Source organism: Nesoenas mayeri (assembly GCF_963082525.1).
Source record: "Nesoenas mayeri genome assembly, chromosome: 1".
Taxonomy (NCBI): Eukaryota; Metazoa; Chordata; class Aves; order Columbiformes; family Columbidae; genus Nesoenas; species Nesoenas mayeri.
Genome location: NC_137541.1, coordinates 187155229 through 187179129, shown reverse-complemented (window position 1 = coordinate 187179129; position 23901 = coordinate 187155229).

The window sequence follows — 23901 nt, the reverse complement described above, 5'->3', positions numbered from 1 at the left end:
CCAATGTCATCTCCTCATTTGTGCTACCAGAGATGTTTATGGTTTCATGTGGCACACATGATTTGCTAACTGATCACACATATATATTGGTCAGTGCATTCTGAGCAAAAACATCTTGAAAAAAACCCACAAACAGGGCTATTTTTACTTTTGGTTTTTTTTAGTCAGTTCCTTGGTTTGGTTCATCCTATATTCCCACAACCGGCTGTACAGTACAGCTGAAGAGGGTGGCACAGGACCAAGCAGGAATGCCTCTGGGCAAGGGTGGAGAGAAATGTGTACATCAAAGTGACTGCCGAGGGAAACATCCACTGAACCACAGTGTAAGCCACATGATTTCCATTAGGGCTAATTCTGGCAGGTTGCCATGTAGAAAGTAAGAAGTAGTCCTTACAGAGGAAAGCTTATAAGGTATAAAGTCAAGGAAAAGAAAGGCTCAAGTGTCCCATTTCATGGAAGAGTGCTGAGACATGAATCCCAAATGCTGGTAGCTACCATAATGCTAAAATTCACAGCCTTTTATTTTTCAGCTGTAGTGAGCATAACACATTTCTGGGTTAGAACTTCTCTCCTGAAGCATGGGGCTTGCTCAGCACAGTAAGAAGGAAACTACTTAGAGCTAATGGGGGAGAGGGGCAAGGGAAAGGAATCTTATTTGTGATAAGCCCAAAGCAAAGAGATTATGATATTTCCCTACACATAGAGTGCAGCAGATGAAAATATTCCCTCAACTAAGAGCAAACTCTCTTTGAAAGTAGAAGAATACTTATACTGTTTACAAACACAGGAAAAAAGGCAGAGACACTATTTTCCCTGTATACTTTCCTTATCCTATGCCACCCAATTTGGATCCCAGCATTGAATGTTTCTGAAGATGGAGAGATGGAAGAAAGAATGAGCAAGGTGTTCTTGCTGTGCTCAGGGTGGAGAGCAGGGCTCAGCTTCAGGGAAGTACAGTCTGGAAAACAGGTATTTCCATTAACTGTATTCATTGCACTGGTGCAAAGGCCCAGCACCTGTTCTTTCAGCTCCATAGGGTAAGAGAGAAGTGTGGTGAGAGGAAGATACAAATCATGTTAAACTCACATGTATTCTATATTTGATTTAGCTTGTTTCTGGGGAATCTCCTATGAAATCAGCTGAAAACACTTTCTTACAAACTATAACAGTTTTGCTTGAGATTTAGTTGAATGTTGAGGGATAAGTTCAATTATTTTTATACACATGTTATTGGAAGGATTTAAGTATACATTCTTATTCTTTTAATTACTTACTTTATTCAACAAGATATCCAGGAAATTCCAGGATATGTTTTGCTCTTTGTTACCCAAAACCAGAGACAAATGTCAGAGAGGATAATACTCCTGATTATAAAACACCCAAGCGTGTTTATAATGAATCATAAGGACAGCTTGCATAAATCCTATCTAGCTTTATGCTTTCGTAGTCTTTTCTTTGACAGTTTATCTTGGAAAATATACATAGTATGTGTTACTCAGAGTCATAGTTAGTAGGAAATATTTCCTAGAAGTATTTGTTACTATAATGTAAAGTCTATTTATAAATATTCTGGACTTCCTTTTTCCTGAAGCAACATTTTTTTCCCCAACTCTGGACCTTCTTGCAACCAGTACTGAATGTGAACAGTTACAGTATGGGGAGAAGGGACAACCTCCCATTTGTCAAAATGAGAAGTTTTTTGTTCAAAATAAATGAGAGTATCTCCAGAAGCTTATCTTCAATAGTAAACAGCCGTGGATTGTAGGTATTAACTTTTTAAAAAGAAAATCAGTTTCATAAGGAATTCACATTTTAGAAGAGATTTTACAGTGATAAAAGGACAAAGACTACAATGCAACAAAAATTAATGAGGAAATATATCCTCAGAGCCTTAAGATATCTTATAAAGCAAATGTTTTTCTTAAATATTTCTTATTACTTTTATTTTAAATCTTCTCAAAAGTTGCAAAATATATTTTTATAGAAAACATCAGACCTTAATAACAAAAATTTACCTTATTTAAAAGCAATTTAATTTGTTCCCAGTTCAAGGAAAATATTGATGTCCAGAAACATTCTGTGGGACATCTACACTCCTCCTCTTAGGGATGTGAACTTTCATGATTTATCTAGTGATTAAGATAATAAAGTATTAGGCATCTGACCCACAATATCACAATAACTGCCTTGTAGAAGGGGTACAGTATCATTGAGATGGTCATGTCTGACAAAGCAAAATCATCTGGCACTGCAGTAGCATTTTAAATTAAAAAAATCTATTTGTTTATACAGCGTATATCAATGACTTATTATTTGTAATACATTATGTTTCTTGAAGAGCTTGAAAAATGTTCTGAGAGAACAAGAAAAGAGATTTCCAAAGCCTAAAGAGATAAAGAGAGACTATTTATTTACATTTAAAACTCTTCAGTTTAGAATGATTCTATAGAGGAATATTATACTTTATTTATTCCTTCATAAATATTTCTGTAGAAATTGAAGAATTCTAGAAATTGGTAATGTTGAACTGAGGAAAATAAAGGATATTCTTAGGAAACTGATTATTTACAAAAAACAGTCAAGGTAGTTTTATCCTGATAATTTCCAACACAAAGAAAAAATAACTTAAAAATATAGCACATCTACACTGAAAAGCATTGCATATTCCTCAATAATAACATCCTAGGGTTAAATAAAGACATAAAGTGTGCTAAGGAACTAAAAAAGAATGTAATACAGAAATAGTTTCTACTGTAAAACATTTCATTGTGTAGGCCACTTATTTCTGGAGATAAAATATGGATCAAGTATGGATAAACAAAATGGAAAGATGACATTTTTAAATGCTGAATTTCTCCTAATTTCTCTGTCTCAAAGCATTGACTTGTGTGGCTTTTACAAAAAAATGGCTTAAAGTTTTCTTTTTTTTATTGGATTTTAGATTTATTTACATTTGCTCCTGATTTGAACTCTACTCTGTCCTGTGTCTTCAATCCATCTTCAGTGTTTTTCTAGCTAAAATTACTTCATAGTTGACAATCTGTATTATTACTTCCTACCTCACAATCATTTTAATCTCTCATTTTGAAATGATCCATTGCTTAAAACCAAAATTTTGCAAAAGACCCATGAAAGCTTCAGGAAGGCAATTATATTAAGAACTAGGAGTCCTTCAGGCCCCATCCAGAAGGACTTTTCCTTCGGTGGGTCAGAGGCTTCTCTGAGGTCCCAGTGACTGTAGGAAGAACTTCTTCAGGAAGGGAAGACCATTTGAACCTCCTCAAGACCTGTTTGTACCTGAAGTTCTCTAACATCAACATATAAAGTTTTATGTAATTACAGAAGGAAGATAAACAAACCTCAGACCAACTGCAGGAATAAAAAGCAAACCACACAAGCTTCTAGCAAACCAACAGCCAAAATGCTGATATCAAACATGCCACAAAAGATGTTTTGAGGTCTGGGTATTGAGAGAACATATGGTCAGCATGACTCACAGTATCCACAAAATAAATTACAGGAACTTCATGGTGATCAGTGTGATGGGAAAGTCCACAAAACCAGAGGAGAGTTGAGATACTTGTTGCTTGAGAAGCAAAACTTGTTAGAGCTAAAGCCTGTTTGCGCTCTTGCATTCACTCATGTGAATGTGAAAATGTAAAAAACAGTTCCTCTGTGCCCTACAGCTTCTTATGCACAAGATGGTCACATTCAGGGTTTCTAGATAAGCCATTTTGACTGTTCTCCTTAGTAATAGATATATTCCTCAGTGAAAACTGTGCATTTGCTCCTGACAACAGAATAGATCTCAATACTGAGTGATGTCCAGAAAAAGAAACGTAGCAATTATTTTTTTGCTGTGTTTGCTATTGCTACAACAACTTTTCACACCTACTGGAAAAAGATTTAAGAGAATTTGATTTGTGCTTTTAGTAGAAAACAACAAGAATCATTTTTTGTTCCCTAAAGGCCGTAAGTTTGCTGGCTGAACCAAAAAATGGATAGGAAATTGAAGTCAGTTTCAGGTCAATTGGAAATGTACTACTTCTACTCCAACACACAGAAAAAGGACATTAAAAAATCCAATGCCAGCTGCCTTAATAAGGTCTGATTTGGATTTTCTTCTGCAAAAAGTATCGGCTATTCTTATCACAAAAATAGTATTTTCAGTAAAAACTGAGATTTTTTGAATTTGACTGCAGCAAGGCTTTTGACACGGTCTCTCACAACATCCTCATAGGCAAGCTCAGGAAGTGCAGGCTGAATGAGTACCTGGTGAGAAGGACCATGAATTGTCTGGATGGCAGAGCTCAGAGGGTTGTGATCAATGGTGCAGAGTGTGGTTGGAGGCCTGTAGTTAGTGGGTTTCCCCAGGGGTCAGTGTTAGGTCCAGTCCTGTTCAACTTGTTCATCAGTCACCTGGATGAAGAGACTGAGTGCACCCTCAGCAAGTTTGCTGATGATACCAAACTGGGTGGAAGGGCTGACACACTAGAAGGCTGTGCTGCCATTCAGTGAGACCTGGACAGGCTGGAAGACTGGGCAGGGAAGAATCTGATAAAGTTCAACAAGGACAAGTGTAGGGTCCTGCACCAGGGGAGGAACAACCCCAGGCTCCAGGACAGGTCAGGGGTAGACCTGCTGGAAAGCAGCACTGCAGAGAAGGACTTGGGAGTTCTGGTTGACAACAGGTTGAACATGAATCCAAAATGTGCACTTGTGGCCAAGAAGGCAAATGATATCCTGGAATGCATTAAGAAGAGTGTGACCAGCAGGTCAAGGGAGGTTGTCCTCCCCCTTTACTTTGCCCTGGTGAGGCTGCATCTGGAGTATTGTGTCCAGTTCTGGGCTCCCCAGTTTAAGAAGGATAAGGAATTACTGGAGGGAGTCCTGCAGGAGTCTACAATGATTTTTAGAGGCCTAGAGTACCTTTCTTATGAGGAGAGACTGAGAGAGCTCTGTCTGTTCAGCCTGGAGAAGAGAAGGCTGAGAGGGGATCTTATAAATATTTATAAATATCTCAAGGGTGGATGTCAAGAGCATGGGATCAGACTCCTTTCAGTAGTGTCCAATGATAGGATGAGGGCCAATGGGCACAGACTGAAGCACAGGAGGTTCCATCCGAATATGAGGAAAAACTTCTTTACTTTAAGGGTGCCAGAGCCCTGGAACAGGCTGCCCAGAGAGGTTATGGAGTCTCCTTCTCTGGAGACATTCAAAACCCACCTGGACACATTCCTGTGCAATCTACTCTAGGTGAACCTGTTTTAGGAGGTGGGTTGGACTAGATGATCTCCAGAGGTCCCTTCCAAGCATAACCATTGTGTAATTCTGTGAATTTTCCTTTATCTCTTGTTTTTGACTGACTGGCCTAGCTGAATTTGATCCAGTTTGGCAGATAATTTCTGGTCCCATAAAGTATCTTCATGGAAAAATAAGCAGTCCCTGAGTCTAGCTGTAAGTGAAATAAATTTTTTTTGGTGACCTTTTCTCAAAACAAGTGATTTACGAATCATGGCAAAACATGCAAGCTGCAGCATGTTATAAAGGAGAAACAAAGAAACGAGTACCCACGGCTCTGATGTAAAGCACGGCAGAGCTGAGGCAGAGTATTGGCAGAGTAGCTGTTGACCTGGAGGCAGAACCACAGGAGGGTGTATGGTATCCTTTCACCATGTGGTGACACCAATTCCTAACTTCTGTAGTTTGACTGTTATCTTCTGCACAGGCAGCGTTAATATACCCACCACTTATTTTTTACACTTTCTGGAGACATTTGTTCAGACAAGCATGTACTGTTGTTGGGACAGATGAAGGTGCCTGAAGTTTCCTCTTCTTTCTCTGCTGTTTGGTAGCAGATTCTTCAGCTGCCAGTGGAGTAGAGCCAAATATGATGAGCTGTTCAAGGGGAATGTAGGAGCAGAGACAGTTTGCCGTATTGTATGTTCCATGGCTGTCCGCACTGCTGCCATCATGGGGTGAAGTGAAACCGGTCAGTTTCTATACTGTGTTTCACCTTTTGTTGTTGCCTGCATATGGGAGAGTATATGACTCTTACTGCTGTCTGGTCTCTTAGAGAAACCTATGTGAATCTTTTCCTTATCCAGTTTTCTTGAAAGTGACCTTGCCACTGTAACAAAATATGTAAAATAACATGTAAAATCATGGAACAGAAGAGATATGAGTTTTAGAAATTGCTCTGGAAGAGACATCATCCTGTCATCACTATTTATAAGCTGTTTCTTTAAGGCAAAGTTACACTTGAGCTGCTAAAAGGTTGTCTCTAATATCAGGTTCCTTTGGGTCTGCAATTTGGTTTAACCTAGTCTGTTTAGAGTCTTATCAATGGACTCATTTTCATCTGACTAGAAACATGGTATTTATGCAGATTTTATATGAAAAGAAAAATGGAACTTAGGTAATATCTATTTGAAATAACAACATTGAATCTTAGCATTGAAAGATGGAGCATATTTCACATTAAATAGCCTGTTGAATTCAGCAAGCTCCCTGCTGCTATAGAAAAGTGACAAAAAAAGACCCTCTTGGTTAAGAGGCAGTTTATATTTGTCCTGTTTTGTTACAATACTAAGTATGCATATATACATACACATGTATGTGTACTCATGCACACTTGTGCGTTTATGTATACCTTAAGAAATCAAGCCAAAAATTCTGACTCAGACGCTGTAAAATGATTTTCAGATGCAATCTGTTAGACTTGCATTCCCTGAAGCCCCTTGTAGCCAGAGAGTCCACGTTTATTTTTTCTTCCTTAAGAGTCTATTTGCAGAAGCTTTGCAATGCCAGTGGAGAGCCTACGATGTGCAAAAGTAAATCACTCTTTAGCTTCTTTTACAGAGGGCTGAAGACTTGGATTCCCAGAGGAAATCAGGAAAGCTATGGAAGAAATTGTGATGAAACGAGCAGCACAGTGACAGACAGGCATACTTGTTTTATTAGCTGCAATAAATATTACTGTCAACCTTGAGCTGGTTGCTGCCAGCTATTCCTTTGGATTGCTATTGTTGAACTAAAATACACATGAATACACACTTCTGTCTCCACAAGGAAGAGAAACTGACCTCCTTCCTATTGTCACTTTCTGCCCAAAGTCTATCACTAGCTTCTCAGAACTTCCTTGGTTATCTCTGAATTTTGTGGTAGTAGTTTATCATGGAATCATAGAATAGATTGGAAAGGACCTTTAAAGGCCATGTAGTGTAATGCCCCCTGCCATGAGCAGGGACACCTTCAACTAGATCAGGTTGCTCACAGCCCCATCCAGCCTGGCCTTGAATGTCTCCAGGCATGGGGCATCTATTACCTCTCTGGGCAACCTGGCCCGGTGTTTCACCACCCTAATTGTAAAAAATTTCTTCCTTATCTAGTCTGAATCTAGCCTCTTTTAATTTAAAACCCCTATGCCTTGTCTTATTGCAACAGACCTGGCTAAAAAATCTCTCTCTATCTTTCTTATAAGCCCCCTGTCAGAATTGAAAGGCCATGGTAAGGTCTCCCTGGAGACTTCTCTTTTTGAGGCTAAACAGCAATCAGCATTTGGCTGAAGTACCAGGATTCACACTGTATGCTGTCAATCTTTAATATAAGTGAGAACTATGAATATTTTTGTAGCTTTGGATATTAAAAGAATTTTTGAATTATAGACTGAGGCCTTGTAATTTTAGGGAATTTCAGGTTTTTCTGATGATATTGTTCCCACTGAGTAATATGTCTTTTAGAATAAGTGAAAAAATTGCTAAAGACACAGTTGTGCTTTTGGAAGAACAAGTAGTCTATGCAATCTGAATAAGAACCAAAACACAAATAAATCTTCAATATTGAAGTAAATATTACAAACATTTGTTCTAATAGCTAATGCCACAAAGTTGGAAACTATTTCTACAAACAGTACAAAAATATCCCATCTTTCATAAAATCAGGGAAAACCAAAATAAGTGGCTCTTTCTGTGCACCACATAAGCATCTGCAAAATGAACACATGCAAAATGAAGCTTCAGGTGTTTAGAAATTAATTAGTAAGGGAATGAGATGACTGTGAATTTTTAAGCAATGACCAGACACAAATCTCAGGAAAAAGCCTTCTTTTCCACTCAAAACTAGGAAGCAAAACTGAAATCTGTGTATATAAGTGTGTTATTTGCCAAGGCATACACTTTCACAGGCATTGATAATTAGGTCTAGTAACGACTGTGAAAGGATGTGTAGTTCATCTCCTAGTCCCAAGAAAGAATAAAGCATTCAAGTCATTCTCTGTAGCTGTTTATCTAACAACTTCCTGTACTAGAGTGTCTGTGGCCAGCAAATTGAATGTGGTACTTTGCTAAATGCCCCATCAGAGAGTTTTTCCCATTATCCAACTCAAACCCTTCTCCCTAAAATTCAGTTCTCATCTTGTTTTCCTGTCTTCTGTAGACCAGAAAAGTCTTCCCCTTTGCAGCAGCCTAATTTGTACTTGGAGACTGTTGTAATAATGATATTCATATTCTCTCCTTTGAGTTATATTGGCCTGTTTTCTTTGATCTTTTCTTGTTGCTCTTGTTTCTTAGACCCTAAACATCCTCTTGCTCCACACCCAGAGACAGCTTGCCATAGGGGTATGCAAATTTCCCATGAAGATGGTGGACTCAATTTCATGATCTGTTTATCTCAGGTTAAAAAAGAGGGAAAAAATGAACCAGATACTTGGAGCGCTAACAAAACCTGAATTCAGACTTGAAGGTGCATCAAAGGAAATCTGCTCCCACATTCATTTAGATCAGATAGACGTGGCTGATAACTCCGTGTTTGCCATAAATCTTGAATCAATGTTTTATTCTTCATCACTAGCTATTTTCAGATTTATCCCTGAAATCTGTAAACTTGGAGATGAGTCATGTGTGACATTGTTTCAATATTAACTCTTAAAATGGCCATATATTTAATGAAGGGGAACATCTTACTATTTATTCAAATTTTATGAGGTTAGGAATTTACAAAAATGTTATTTGCAGAAAATGGTCACATATGTTAGGTAACATCCCAAAAGGATTCAGTTTAAGTTAGGAAAATAATGAATTTTAGCTGAGTAAGGTGACTTCTTTGGCTTAAGATGGTGTAAGATGAATATATAGAAACGATTTTGATTTTGCTGATGCCCATTTCTGTCTATCGTTAGACATGTCAAGTACTTGTCAACTACTACTCTGTAGCCTACATAAAGGGTAATGTCTCTGTTGCACTTTTACAAATATGTACCCCTAATAGAACCACATCTGTTTTTCAAATGTTTTTCTCTGAGCAATGCATAGGAAAATACTTTGATTTGGAATATATGATTGGAAATCAGCTTGTATAGGAAATTTTAAAACTTTCTTTGGGGAGAAAAAAAATAATATTCAGATTAGTCAGCTCAGGGATATTTTTTGTGAAATCTATGTGTTTATTTTATGAATAAGGCAGTCTTTTCATACTCTGAACACTGCCACCATTTCTAGCTTTCAATGTGCAAGGGTTTTAGCAGCTCAGAGGGATTTGCTAGGGAACTAGGGTTCTTACAGAAAAAAAGTGAAAATAAAACATTTCAAAGTGGAATTTTAAGCTGGTAATTAGCACGCTATATATTTAGCATTTATGTAGTGAATTAGGAAATCACTTATTTAGTTGCTTTAAATCATATGTATATTTTGTATTTCTGTGTTGCTAATATATACAGATTTCAGGCAGATAAAGAGATACTGTCAGAAACTGAAAATCATTATTTGTCTGTGAGCTGTTGAAGTGGTATATTGCCTACTTAATTCTTACTTTTACAAACCTGACTCAAACTGAATAGCATTTTTTCATGGGAGTAATCCTATTAAAGATATAATATGAAAACTTTGCACATACATTTAGCTTTATAACCTCTGAATATTCCCACTGAAATTAGGGGAAATATTTTCAGGACTAAGGGTTATTCAGCAAAATATTTAAGCATATGCTCAACTCCCTTAACCTTTAAAGGGATGTAAGAACAGTTTTATAATTAAGCAGAGGATTAGGAGATCTATTCCTCATGCTCCAGGCATGCAATTCAGATAACATCTTTGGCTTTCTTTTACCTCCTCTGTCCCAGTTACAAGTAAATTATTTGGCAGCCTCTTCAAGTGGAAGAATGTTTTTCTTCAAATGCATAAGTATTAAAGGTATAAGCAGTAATATAATATTATATAATGCCACAGATAGTGTATATTAGCATGTAGGTCCTGACTTAGAGACCATTTAATCAGGTCTTTAAAAGCAACTCTATTAACTTAAAGGTTTACATATGCATAGCCCTTGTGGGAGCCCCTACATGTTTATAGCAAGAACTTGTTCTCTGGCCCTAAGACAACCTCCACTGCACACGTAAAGCAAAGCTAAGCTGTCGTGTCTCAACCACTTCCCCAAACTGCTGTGTCCAAATCGCACATGGGGAACAGCCCACAGACCAGACTCCTTCTGAACTGTGCCCAGAAACTGCTGGAAAATTGCTAACTGGGCAAGGCCAAAAGCCTTCCAGGGACTGTGATGAGAAGTCAATGCTAGGGGTGACCGCATGCTGATGTTTCGGCCTACATCCTGGACCTCATTAGCTTTCTGGAACAGCCATTTCTATTAAGGGCAGTGATGCAGAGAACAGATGTCTACAACTAAAATTTAAATAGCACATTGAATTTGAATAAGCTTCCTGAATGAAGTAAAAAGTCTCTGGCTTTTCACATTTCACTAATTATCCAAGCACGTACAATAAGGGAAAACAAAACCAATTTTAAACAGACTGTTTTTCTCCTTAGAATATAAAACTTTACACTGTATCTAGAGAGTGTGATTCATTGCATCTAACTTCAGCCATCTGAAAAAATTAGCATCTAATTAAGCCAACTGTTGAGGTCACCTCTGCAGCCTGTGAAGAAAGATGTTCATTTTAAGAAGGTGATACCTTACACCCTGAGCTATATGACTCTAACAGGAGGCATGAATTGCTGGTTCCTATGAAATTCTACTTTTAGTTATGTTCGAGAAAAACTCTACAATGAAAGAGCTTAGACAAGGAGCCTAACATTTACATGTCAAAGTGATGTGAGATGAATCTCATCCTGAATGCCCACTTAGCTCAGGATAACATTTGACAACCCAAAGGATTAACAAATAATGATAGTAAACATTAACGGACAAATATTGACACATCGCAATTGTCACCATTGTATGAATTTTAAAAAATACTGCAGTGTTTGTTATTGGCTGATAGTCTACCTACCTGCAGTTCTAAATTAGAGTTATGGTTATAAATATGGTAAAAGTGCCCTGTCATCTATAGTACATCTAGTAGATTTTCTTTACTATCCATAAGGTATCATGTGCTGTACATGTTTCTCAGATAATTTATAAAATTCCTTGAGATACATGCCTTATTAGTATATTACTCTGAATTATTAATTGCAAATGCATTTTCCAACATATTAAGGTTTTTTTGTTCTTATGAATTAAAAAATTCTTTCCAATTCTTGTCAGTGTATTAATCTTCCCATGGGCTGCAAATAGGATTTCTGCCTGTGGATTGTTTGCTAAAAGCTTATTTAAGATATAGTCTTCACTGATTTCTTTTTATTGCTTTTGATGTTTAGATTCCAGTTAAATCATAAGCATATTGTTCTTAGTCCTAGATTGGAAGAGGAAAGCTTTAGGAGGGGTCTGTCATTGAAGTCTTTCAAGTGGAAGAATTTGATGAATAATAGGCACCTTCAGCTGAATCTCCCCCTCTTCTGCTTCAAAAGTACACTCACTTTTAATTCTGGAAGAACCTTCATTAAATCTTATATTTGGCATGGATTCAGATAAATATTTTTGACCTCCTGCAAAAAGCCAAAGTGGTGAATTGCTAGCAATCATTTCTGAAATTTTTCCACCAACTGCTGTGTGAAATAGTGGTACAGCTTAATGTCAATGTAAATTTTATATTGTTTTTAGTTTAGAATTTCTTTCTCTGGTGATAAATTTTTTCATGTAGAATTGACTAGATCTACATGAGTTCTGGTTTGCATACTTTGCTGTCAATATTATCCAAAATCATTATTCAACTCAGACACACTTGACAGTTCTTTGCCTCTGATTCCAGCATGTTCCTTTTTCCTGCCAGCCATAAATTAGCAGGGCTACCACATAAGCTCATTTTCTTCCACTGAATTATCCTCCTAAAAATCTCCAAAATACATACAATACAGAGTAGGGCAAAATTCTCTACAATGCCTTTTTTAATTTTCTTCCACTTACATTTGCAAGAAGTGGTCACTCTTGGGATGTGTGAAAAACATCTGGAAGAAAAAGAATTGAAGTTAGGGAATGTGATAGATATCAAAAGAGACAGAAATTGTATGTATGCTAATCTTTAGATTTTCAAAAGTTATCTTTGTTGTCAGATATACACAAGTAATTTACAAAAAAACAAAACAAAACAAAACTACGGTTTTTATGATAGCTTATGTAAACAGAAAACTGTTTCCAGCAAAAATAGTGATTTATGTCAGCCACTTTCAGTTCTAATGTCAACACTGTTACCAGTATTAAAAGAACCTTCACTGAGCATGATTTAATTTACTTGGGAAGCCAATTAAATACATATATACAATATTAGGGAATTTTAATACTTGATGGAAGTGATTATGCAAAGGCTTAGTGTGGTTTGATTAATCCAATTTAAATTCACACCTCTAGCCACTTTAGATTAATGTCTGAGTTTCCTATTAAATACAGGAAAGCAGCTTTACCATATTATTTTCTGTTGGTGAGCAGGAGAGGCCTGGAAAAAAGCTTTTGTAGCACGGAATACAACTGTAACACGATATGGTGCTACAGGTCAGCTAGTTATTTTGCCTCTATTATAGCACACTTAAAAGCCTTAGAAGAGATATTTTTCAAAAGCATAAGGTGAGATTAGCTGCTGAACTTTGGCTCCCAAATGACTACTGACATTCTGGCGTTAAACCACTATTGGTGTCCTTGCCTATCTTGCATCGGTCCACCAGAATTCTTCAATTCAATTTAGAGCAATATTACTCCTTCCCACCTTCCAACATAAGAGAGAAAATGTGTGAGAAGTGCCCTAACGACTTGTAGCAAACACTCAGAAGTCCAGAGCAGTGAGTCACCCTGGCCTTATGCTCTCCAGAAATGCAGAATGAAGCCTGCAGTAGACCCCTATTGAAGGCTATTCATGTATATCCTGAAGGCAGCACACTGATGGGCCAGTAAAATGGTGAAATTCCTTGTTGAGCACTCATGTGTTATGCTGAACCATTACCATTCTGATGTGTAACCAAGCAAATCATTCTGGAGTCCAGGAGGTGAAGTGTTTGTCATGCTGTGGACCAGAAAATATATTAAAATCAATTCATCAGAGCAAGCACTTACAGAAACAAAAACAAATGATACCTTCAGCTCGGTAGGATCACAGATATCTTGCCAAACTCTGAGGTGGACCATCTCTTGGGACCTTTTCACGGATTATCTGACAGGGTATTGAAGGATTTCACAACTAACTTCGGGAATCTGTGTGGCACTTTATATGACATAAATATAACATTTTTGTGTTAATTCCTGTTTTTATTATGGTATCTTTCTTGTCTTTTTCTTACTGAAATGGTCTGGCACCATAGGGTGTAATATAACCAGTGACAACTGTCTTAAGCTTTTCCAGCAGAGTTAAAAGCATTTCTACTGTATCTACTGTATTAGGATTAGAAAAGGTAATAATGCATATTTAATAAATAAATTTAATAAATTTATGCAGGCAATAAAATTACATATTTATAGGCACAGTAAAATACATCTTATGATGAAATTGGCACCTTCCATCAGGAATCCTTTTATCCAGTTCTCTGCAACAGCTAGTTCTGAACTGACATTTACCAAACTGAAATACTCAGCTCCAAAGCTGGGAACCTCTCTCAGGCATTGTCCACACAGTTCTGACTTCAAGATATGGATTTGCCCTTTTCTTTCATCTCAGTCACCTGTCGTAATATCTGGTGATTTTAAATTCCACATTCACATTTGGTCTACACTGAAGTTTAATAACCCAGCATATTTGAACGAAAGGGTCAGTTAGAGGACACTGTTATTTAGCCACATCATTGCACAGATATGCAATCTCTTACCTTCCCCATGAAACAAACATTTTTCCCTCTCAGTGTTGTTGTTTTTTTTTTTTCTCTGTTTTCTCAAATGTAAACAGAGGAATCATCATTTATTTTCCTTTAGAAGGATCTTAAAAATAAGCAATTCATAAGGTTGTATTCAAAGGAATTACTTCAGAACTCATGTCTGGCTGGACAAACATGCTGGAGTACAAACCCCACTATTATGCAGGTGCAGAGCACAAGAATGTAAAGCAGCATGGTAGCACTGGAAAGTGCAGGGTTTTCTGATGTGCCTGTCTTCTCAACACCTTCTGGTGGGTTGCTCAATCTGCTCCCTGTAGATACTTCTATCTAGATACTATCCCTTCTGATACTTCTAACCCTCCTCTTGCATCCAAAAAACAAACAAACAAACAACCAAACAACCAAACATTAGCCTGTTTCTAAGATGTGATTTCAAAATCAGGTGGGATTTTGAACACTAAGCACTTTAACTCTTGTTAAGAATTTAACATTAGAAAAATGATACTAAAAAAAGTTTATTCTGTACTTGTTCACTATGTAGTGTGTTTTATCTAAGATCAAACATGATGTTGATTATTGCACAAAGTACAGGTTATTTAGAACCAAGTATTGGATTGGACAGATTTGATCCTTATGGCAAGTTTTCAGATCCTACTTTTCCTTATTAAGTAATTAGGATTCATCCCTCAGTTAATGCATTGTCCTATCTACTATCACATTAATATGTAGAAACTTAACTTAGCCTGTAAAAACCTCAACCCTGGAATGTGTCTGACATGATTCTTTGCTAGTGTGGGAGACAGCCTGCATTTCTGGAAATAGAGCACTCATTTAAAAGTCTTATACAGTAATTAACTATCTAGAATGCTTTCTAAAAAACCTGTTACTTGCAAGTCTAACTCTAAAACCTATGTAGGACTTGGATAATTTTCCCTCACTGAAAAACAGTCATGCATGCCAAAACTTATGCATCACTTTGAATTATCTTTAGGATTAGGTGTTCAGGTATCCTGAAAGAAGCATGCAACTCTTTGAAACACAATTCTTGTAAGTACTATTTCAGAACTCTTACAGTTCTTCCTTTTAATCCCTCTGTTTTTGAAGTGTCTGTCTAAGTTTTGATTTCTAAATTGCAATTGTTACTGGTGACTGCAAATGGCTCCAACTCTGAACTCTGTCATGCAGAATTTGATGTTTGACATTAAAAGAACTTTATACTTTCAGTTCTTAAATACTTGCTGGAGTCAGACAGATCCCCTAGACAGATGTATTGTACTGAAGCAGTTGGTTTGCATGAACCCAGGGAGCAGCAAGAGCAGGGCTGCTCTGCAAGGACAGGTGAGCCCAGAGCCAATGAGACAGGCAGGACAAAGATCTGTGGTACACAGATCTGCAAAAGCTGGTAGCCCGTGGCTTGGACAAGTGTACTCTACGCTGGGTTAAGAACTGGCTGGAGGGCCGGGCCCAGAGAGTGCTGGTGAATGGGGCTGCATCTAGCTGGCGGCCAGTCACTAGTGGTGTTCCCCAGGGGTCAGTGTTGGGTCCAGTCCTGTTTAACATCTTTATTGACGATTTAGATGAGGGGATTGAGACCATCATCAGCAAATTTGCTGATGACACCAAGTTGAGAGGGAGTGTCAACCTGCTGGAAGGCAGGAGAGCTCTGCAGAGGGATCTGGATAGACTGGAAAAGTGGGCTGATTCCAATGGGATGAAGTTCAATAAGGCCAAGTGCCGGATGCTGCACTTTGGTCACAACAACCCCCTGCAGCGCTACAGGCTGGGCGCAGAGTGGCTGGAGAGCAGTCAGGCAGAAAGGGACCTGGGGGTACTAATTGACAGGAAGCTCAACATGAGCCATCAGTGTGCCCAGGTGGCCAAGAAGGCCAATGGTATCCTGTCTTGTATCAAAAATAGCGTGGTCAGCAGGACAAGGGAAGTGATCCTTCCCCTGTACTCTGCATTGGTGAGGCCACACCTGGAGTATTGTGTTCAGTTCTGGGCCCCTCAGTTCAGGAAAGACATTGAGGTGCTGGAGCGGGTCCAGAGAAGAGCAACAAGACTGGTGAAGGGACTTGAGCACAAGACCCATGGGGAGAGGCTGAGGGAGCTGGGGTTGTTTAGTCTGGAGAAGAGGAGGCTCAGAGGTGACCTCATCACTCTCTATAACTATCTGAAGGGAAGTTATAGCCAGGTGGGGATTGGTCTCTTCTCCCAGGCAGTCAGCAATAGGACAAGGGGGCATGGGCTTAAACTCTGCCAGGGGAAATTTAGACTGGATATTAGGAAGAAATTCTTTACAGAGAGAGTGGTCAGGCATTGGAACGGCCTGCCCAGGGAGGTGGTAGACTCGCCGTCCCTGGAGGTTTTTAAAGTGAGGTTGGACATGGCACTTAGTGCCATGATCTAGTAAACAGACTAGAGTTGGACCAAGGGTTGGACTCGATGATCTCTGAGGTCTTTTCCAACCCAGTCGATTCTGTGATTCTGTGATTCTGTGATACACAAGAAGAGAAGACCAGGCCCAGGGATGGTGAGCAGTGCAGCCAATGGCCCCAATTATCTGTGTTGATAGGGCAAGACCATTGGTAGGCCTGAAGAATCTTCCAGGCTACGGGTGAGAGATGGAGGGCAAAACAGGACAGGGTCTGATGGAAGTGACAGTCCATAGTGGAACTGTCTCAATCCTCAGCTGGACTGGATGCTGACAGTAAAAAACCCCAAACTTAATGGTAGCTGCTTGCAAAAGTAGATGGATGTTTGTCTCAGCTGTGGAGAAGGTCGAATAGCAGGGAGCAGACCTGGGGCAGCATAGAGAGAATATCCTCCAGCAAAGGCTTTACATGGTGCAGACAAAACCTAAGAAGTCAAGTAGTGAAGAAGAGCTAAAGGGAATGTGTTCATAAGTATGCAGTGTGACTTTCAAACTTTGCCTTTTCTATTAAAATACATGTTAAGAGCTCTAAAGTGAGGGCTAGCCACATGCTTACTTGTAGATTTTTCTCTTTGTATCAAAATTATTGCTTACTGGATTTTATATTTTTACAGATATTTCTGCGCAAATTAAGTTCTTTATTCAAGACACTATATAGTTCTCCTTTTAGGTCAGTCAGCTCTTATCAGTGTTTTAATCAAAGGACCTGGGTGTCTGAGTTCTGCCAATGTTTATGCAAAAGCTAGAAAAGTAAGAAATCTAAGGTAGCCTGAAGACCAGAATAGAGGTGAATACAATAAATTTATATGGACTATGACCTCTGTATCCTTTGAATCATTTAAAAATGGATTTGAAGATTATACAATGTTTCTGTTTGTTTGAACGATCATGATCACAAACTCCAAAGAGATATCTTTTCTTGTGCTCTGGAGTTGTTCTTTTATCATTAAAATTGTATTCCTCATCCTGGTCTCTTCATTTTATTAACTGTATTCTAGCTCCGTGATGTGTCAAAAGTTTGAAAATTACCATAAGAAATGAAGGAGTAATTTACAGTATTCACTAGCAACTGTTACATTACAAAAGTTTTAAGATCCCTGGTATTGTTAATGGACAGAAAGTTCAAAAAGATAATTCTACTAATCCATGTAGAAGTAAGCTGTCCTCCCTAGTACAACCTTTTTGGCTTCAAACAATTTTTTGTTATTTAGCCCGATGATTTAGCAATTGCAGCTGCTTGAGGCACAAGTGGAAAACAGGTCAGTGAAAGGCAGAAATACCATGGAAAAGACATATTGATCCTATTCTTGAATTAACTGGTATCAAGGACAATGTAACACCACAATTCTTTCTTGGATAGTCACATTTTGCTTTCTTTCAAAGATAATTTTGAAGCATAAATGCCATTTTCTGCTTTGAAATAATACAGTAACATGCAGCATTTGGAGCATCAGTGCTAGAGACATTCAAGGTCAGGCTACACGGGGCTCTGAGCAACCTGATCTAGTTGAAGATGTCCTTGTTCATGGCAGGGGGCTTGGACTAGGTGACCTTTGAAGGTCCTTTCCAACCCAAACTCTTCTATAATTCTATGATTAAAATATTAGGAATAAATTCACTTTTTGAGAGAAGACGAAGGCTCCACTGCCATTGAAAGAAGACTTAATGTCTATGTGTTAAACTTACCATATATTAGGAAGCAGGAGAGAAAAATAAATACCATTAGAAAGTTAAATTCCCATCAGTGGTGTATAGTTGTGTTCCAGATTCCTTTTGAACATATTCATATAGTGTATATTCACAAATGTAACTGACCTTGAAATACCTGTAGATTTTTTACAGGTATGTCATTACACCCATCTGACTGTTCCCAAATCCCCATTTTTATCACAGTTTGGAAGGACTACTTGTAAAAGGATGATAATTGATGCAGACTTTTCAGAGAATTCACAATATCCCCTACCAACGGCTCATTCTATACCAAAGCAAATCTGCAAATACGTGAGTGGAAACTGATGGTCTGGAAAACTCTATTCTCTGGGAAGCCATGTGGCACAAGAGGAATTTTTTTTCCCACACAGAATTTACTGTTCCAAAATATTGAAAGGGATAAAACATTATTAGTACCATGCTATGGTATTTTTGACGAAAAGGGAACAGCGTGGGTGGGTGAGAGGCTCAAGGGAGTGAAAATGTCCATTACCAGCAGCTGACTAATTCTGACTATCTTATCTTTTCAGTGGGCTAAACATCAGCATTGGGAAACACTGTGAAATGGCTTTTTCTTGTTTACTCTTCTTTGCCTTGAATATATTTTTATTTAGCTCTTTATATTCCCTCAAATTCTCCTTTATTATGTCAGATTGCAAAGTGTAATAAGTAAAAGTGCAGGTAAATACAAAGTGCTAATAATTTCTGAAAGGACTAGCGATTTTTCTTTAGGCACATCTGTTTACAAGGCACCAAATCAGGTCCTTATCAAGGAACAGATTTTAGTAAGACGGATAAGGAAAAAAGTTAGAGTTTCTTCCTGTTAACCTGGGTCCTTCTAATGTATTTATCCTCTGTGAGTTGGTATTTTGTGTTGATTCTTAGCTCTGTTTACCCACAGTGATTTTGAAAAAGTTCTCTTGAGCTCTTATTTGGTATTCAGAGGATAACTTTCAGTCATGGGTAATTCCAATACACAATAAATGAATGTGGGGTAGTCAGCTGACCAGAGCAATTGTGGCTCATTTAGTTTCCCTTCTACACTGAGGAAGAAATGCTGTAGATTACACTGGATCAGCCAAACCTGAGTTCAAGACCTCACCCAGAGTGTTGAAACTCCTTGGCAAAGCTGAGTAACATCTGCAAAGACTTGGGCGTATGTTATGTATAGCTACAATACACTTAATGCACTGCAAACTGTGTTCAAAATTATCATTTTTTAACCCTTTCATCTGGACATAATGCATATGTAAAGAAGAAATTTGTAATGTTTGTGAAAATTTGCTGAGTTATATACTTGCATATAGACATATTTATGTTATGTATATTTGTGTATACACATATATAAATATTTGCGTAAGTATAAATTGCTTTATTTTCTTTTCAAAATACCATATTGATCTCAATCCTGATCTTAATACACCCAGTGGGAATTATACCCAGAGAATAATAGAGATACAGCAAAACAATTACAAAAATTACCATTGGGTTTTACTTTCAATATGACATGATTTTGAAGCTAAGTTTGTTAAAAAGACAGAGTAGAATCAAAATGTATCTGTAGTTAATTTAGTTTGCCATTATAGATTTATATTAAAGACACATGTAAAAAACACAAAGAAACAATACTGAAAGCTCACCACAAAAATCTTTGATTTACAAAGCTCTTTTCCATGGGATTTAAAAGTGGATTTTCATAATTCCACACAAAAAACATTAATTGAAGCCAACTCTTATATTTTTAAAATTTATTTATTTATTTGTTGTAATTTTTTCCATTTATTTTCTCTATTAGATACCAAGCCCAAAAGTGTTTTTGGAAAGTGTGTGTATATGACTATCACTTCCAGCATTGCCCGAAAGGGTGCAGTACTTTGCTATTGAAGTTTACAAGTGGTTCATCTCTCTTTATGCTAACAGCTCTGATCTATAAAGCAATTAGACATGTTCATGTAGTTTTACAGGTTTGATTTCAATTATGGAATTTTTAGTAGACAAAGAATGACCTGCACATTATCAGATCCAGCCCAGTGTACCTGATGACACAGGTACTGTTGAGATTGGGAAGTAACAGTTTTGGGAAGAAAATGGGATATCAAGTAATTTTACAGAATTCCAATAAAAGATTAGAATCTGAAATTGCTTACCCTTGGAAAATTTGATATTTGTTTGGTGTTTACAGACAACTAAGGAAAAAAACAAAACAAACCAAAAGAAACTAATGAAACAGCATATGAAACATGAACTTTTCAAAAGCTTTTCTGACATATTACTTCAAAAGGTTTACTTGAAACAAATAGTTTTCTAAATGGATACATGTTATTGGAGGTCAGCTTAGTAGTGAATGATATTTTTGAATTAGTATGCTGTCTTAAGAGACTTAAAATTTATGTGTCTTATCTTTTTAAACTCCTCTTTGGCAAGCTTTTTGAACATACAACATCTTCATAATATGCTGCAGTCACTGATTTTTCAGTCTATTATTCAGGCGAAAAGATCACAGTAAGTTATGAAAGATGTGTTATGAATAGGAATCTTGCCTTGGGGTGAAAGGGTTATGATCCACCAATATATCTTCCTATTTGTCCAGCACAAATAAATGTTCAATTGATCCAAAAGTAAAAGGAACACAAAATTTAAAAAAATTAAAAAAAAATAAAACAAAACAAACCAACAAAAAAAGAAAAAAATAAGAAAAAAAAAATTAGAATTGAGTCATCATTGCTCCTGGAATCTTCGCCATTTTATACTTTTTCTAATTTTCTAATCAGTCTGTTTGAATAGTTTCACTCCTGAAAATTATGTGCAAATCCTGAGAGTGCTGAGTAGCAAACTGAATTGTGAAATGAACAGAGTTGTCTTGTTTTTGTATGTGTATTGCAGCAGAAACATTCCTTAATGTTGGTTTCAAGTGTGGGCTTATATTCTACTTCAAGAAAGCCCATTACATGTGTGGTATGAAGAAAAAGTGAATGAACAGTAATGAGGGTGGAACTAAAATAGAGAATAAAAGAGAATAAAAGCCATGCACTGGGACTCTGAAAGAAATGCATATTGATGTTTACATTTGCAAAGAATATTATTCACAAAGCTTTAAAAAAAATCTCTATGTAAAGGGATAAAATTTATCAGCCTATGTAAAGCATTATCATGATGTTCTTTTTAGCTGGCACTGAATAAAACTAAATATGCACAAGCAAATTGTTATTATAGTATAGTATATATTATATAGTATATATTATGGTATATGACTTATTATAGTATATGACTGTTATTATAGTATATGGCTCAAATCGTACAAGCATGAACAATTGTATGAATTGTTAAACCAGATCTAGTTCTATACTTAACATCACTCATTTCTTTTCAAAATCCATGTATAATCAAACCCAAACTATAACTGGTTAGGACTTCTACAATCGTTCATTTTTTTATTAATAAAATCAGAAACAAAACATGTTGCATGAATATACCAGTTCTGGTGAGACCGCCAACAGAAAAGTTCCTCAGCTATCCATTGGGTTTTCTGCTTAATATGATATTCATTGGGAGTGGAATTTTTGGAGCAAAAAACGTCTTCATAAAGCAAAAAAATATTTTCTGTCTCAATCTGGGCTTAATCAATGTATCTGTATGTGACAGAGCTTTCCTAGGGAAACAACTCATATAGATTCCTCACTCTTTCTTTTATCTTTGCCTATCCTCATCTAATAATTTTTGAGCCCACAGTCTGAGAAACAGAGCTTTCATAGCTGTTAAGTTCTGAAAAAAGAGCCTTTACTAATTTCCCCAATGTCAGAAGTGAGCTTCGTGCATACTGGACACCTGGGAATGTACATTCATCTGCAAAACATGACTTCCTAGGAAACTAGACCTCACTGCCCTGAGGGCTCTTGGAGGTACTAGCTGTTTGTAAATTAAATGCATTAAGATTTATCTTGGATGATAGGAATCTAGAGGATAAACTGTTTTGCCCAGGGATGTTTCTTTGTTGTCTTTTTTTTCTTTTTTTCTTTTTTTTTTTTAAGAAATACATACACATAACCACACAAATCTCCATAGAAGTGTGCTCCAAGGGACTAAACCCTGCCATTAGGTGAAGTCAGCCAAAGGAAAGCTGGAGGCCATTAAGCAAGGCTCTCTGTCTGTCTTTGGAGAATAAATATGCTGAGCCTTGGGAACTCTCCAAACACCTGCACCTCTCTGTGTGCAGGACCAGGAGTGTGAGTGTCATCTACAGAAATGAATCCTTAATGTGCACATCTGTATAACACAAACTGGCCTGGTGGCACTTGACCCCCTCCACCTCCATCGCATTAAATTCCACATGCATTTGGCTGATGTGAGGTAGCAGCAATTGAAAGGATTTGGGTGTGTCCAGCCTGGTCTCCTTTTGAAACTCAGTGGTGTCAGAAGCTGTGGGAATCAGCCATGAGGCCGGTAGACATGAAAGCATTGAAGTTGGGAGTCATCTGGCTCTTCACTGGCCATGGGCTATCAGCTAAAAGCAGCAAACAAAAGAGGGAGAGATGAAGTCGGTCAGCTGCTGCTTCACTGAACAGAAAAGTGCCACATGAAGAAAGGCGTGCGGTCATCCTACATTCAAAAAATTTAGCTGGCAAGGAGAAATTGTGCTCCGCTGCACCTCCCATAGGATGACTCACAAAGTACGTTATGAAGGTCCACAGGAGGTGGAAAACATCCTGTACACCATGCATTCCTCTTATACAGACTAAATGAAACCTTACCATAATAATTAATATCCTGGGTCATTGCCAGAGGGAAAAAAAAAGAAATCAGAAAAAAAATCAATTTGCTTGAAAAGGTTTTTCTTTCAGTGTTTTCTTTGTAGGTTCCACTTTTAAAATAATTTCAGTTAAGAGTAGGCCTACAATTGATTGGAATGTTTGTTTAATGGCTATTTTCAAAATATTATTGGAATGTTTTATAGGAAACATTCATGGGCCAGAAATGTAGGTCCACCTCTTATCAATCCACTTATAGAGTCATTTTATTTCATCCGATTTTCTCCTTCAGTTTCCTGACATAGAAATGCTATTGTTTTCTTGATACAGTACTCAGCATCCACAGCTTCTGTCCTAATAATGCAGATTACTGATGACTATCGATTTCCACAGAAACTCAAAAATGAGTTTTTAAATAAAAGGCTTCCATAAAGCAATAATTAACACAAATCTTAATCCTACATTTATTGTAGCTAAATTAAAGCCATGATTAACTGAATCTTTTTCAGTTCAGGTAAACAACATTTCCTAAAATCAAGAAAATTAGAATAATTTTAGTCTGAAGGAAAATGTCAGTTAGCCTCCTGCAAAGCACTCTGTCACATCTTTCCTTTGCTCATGAATCTATGACAACACCAGACACAGTCTCTGATCATACTGGTACAAGTATGGCAGTAGCAAGAATCACTCTTTTAGCATTGCTGTGGAATTATATGGCAAAGCTGATGCATCAAGTAGTATTTTTTAACCTTAAAGAGCCAACTCAGGTCGAAGGTTGTTTTTGCTGTTCACTATTTGAAAGAGGTGCCACGTAGCAAAAGACTTCCTG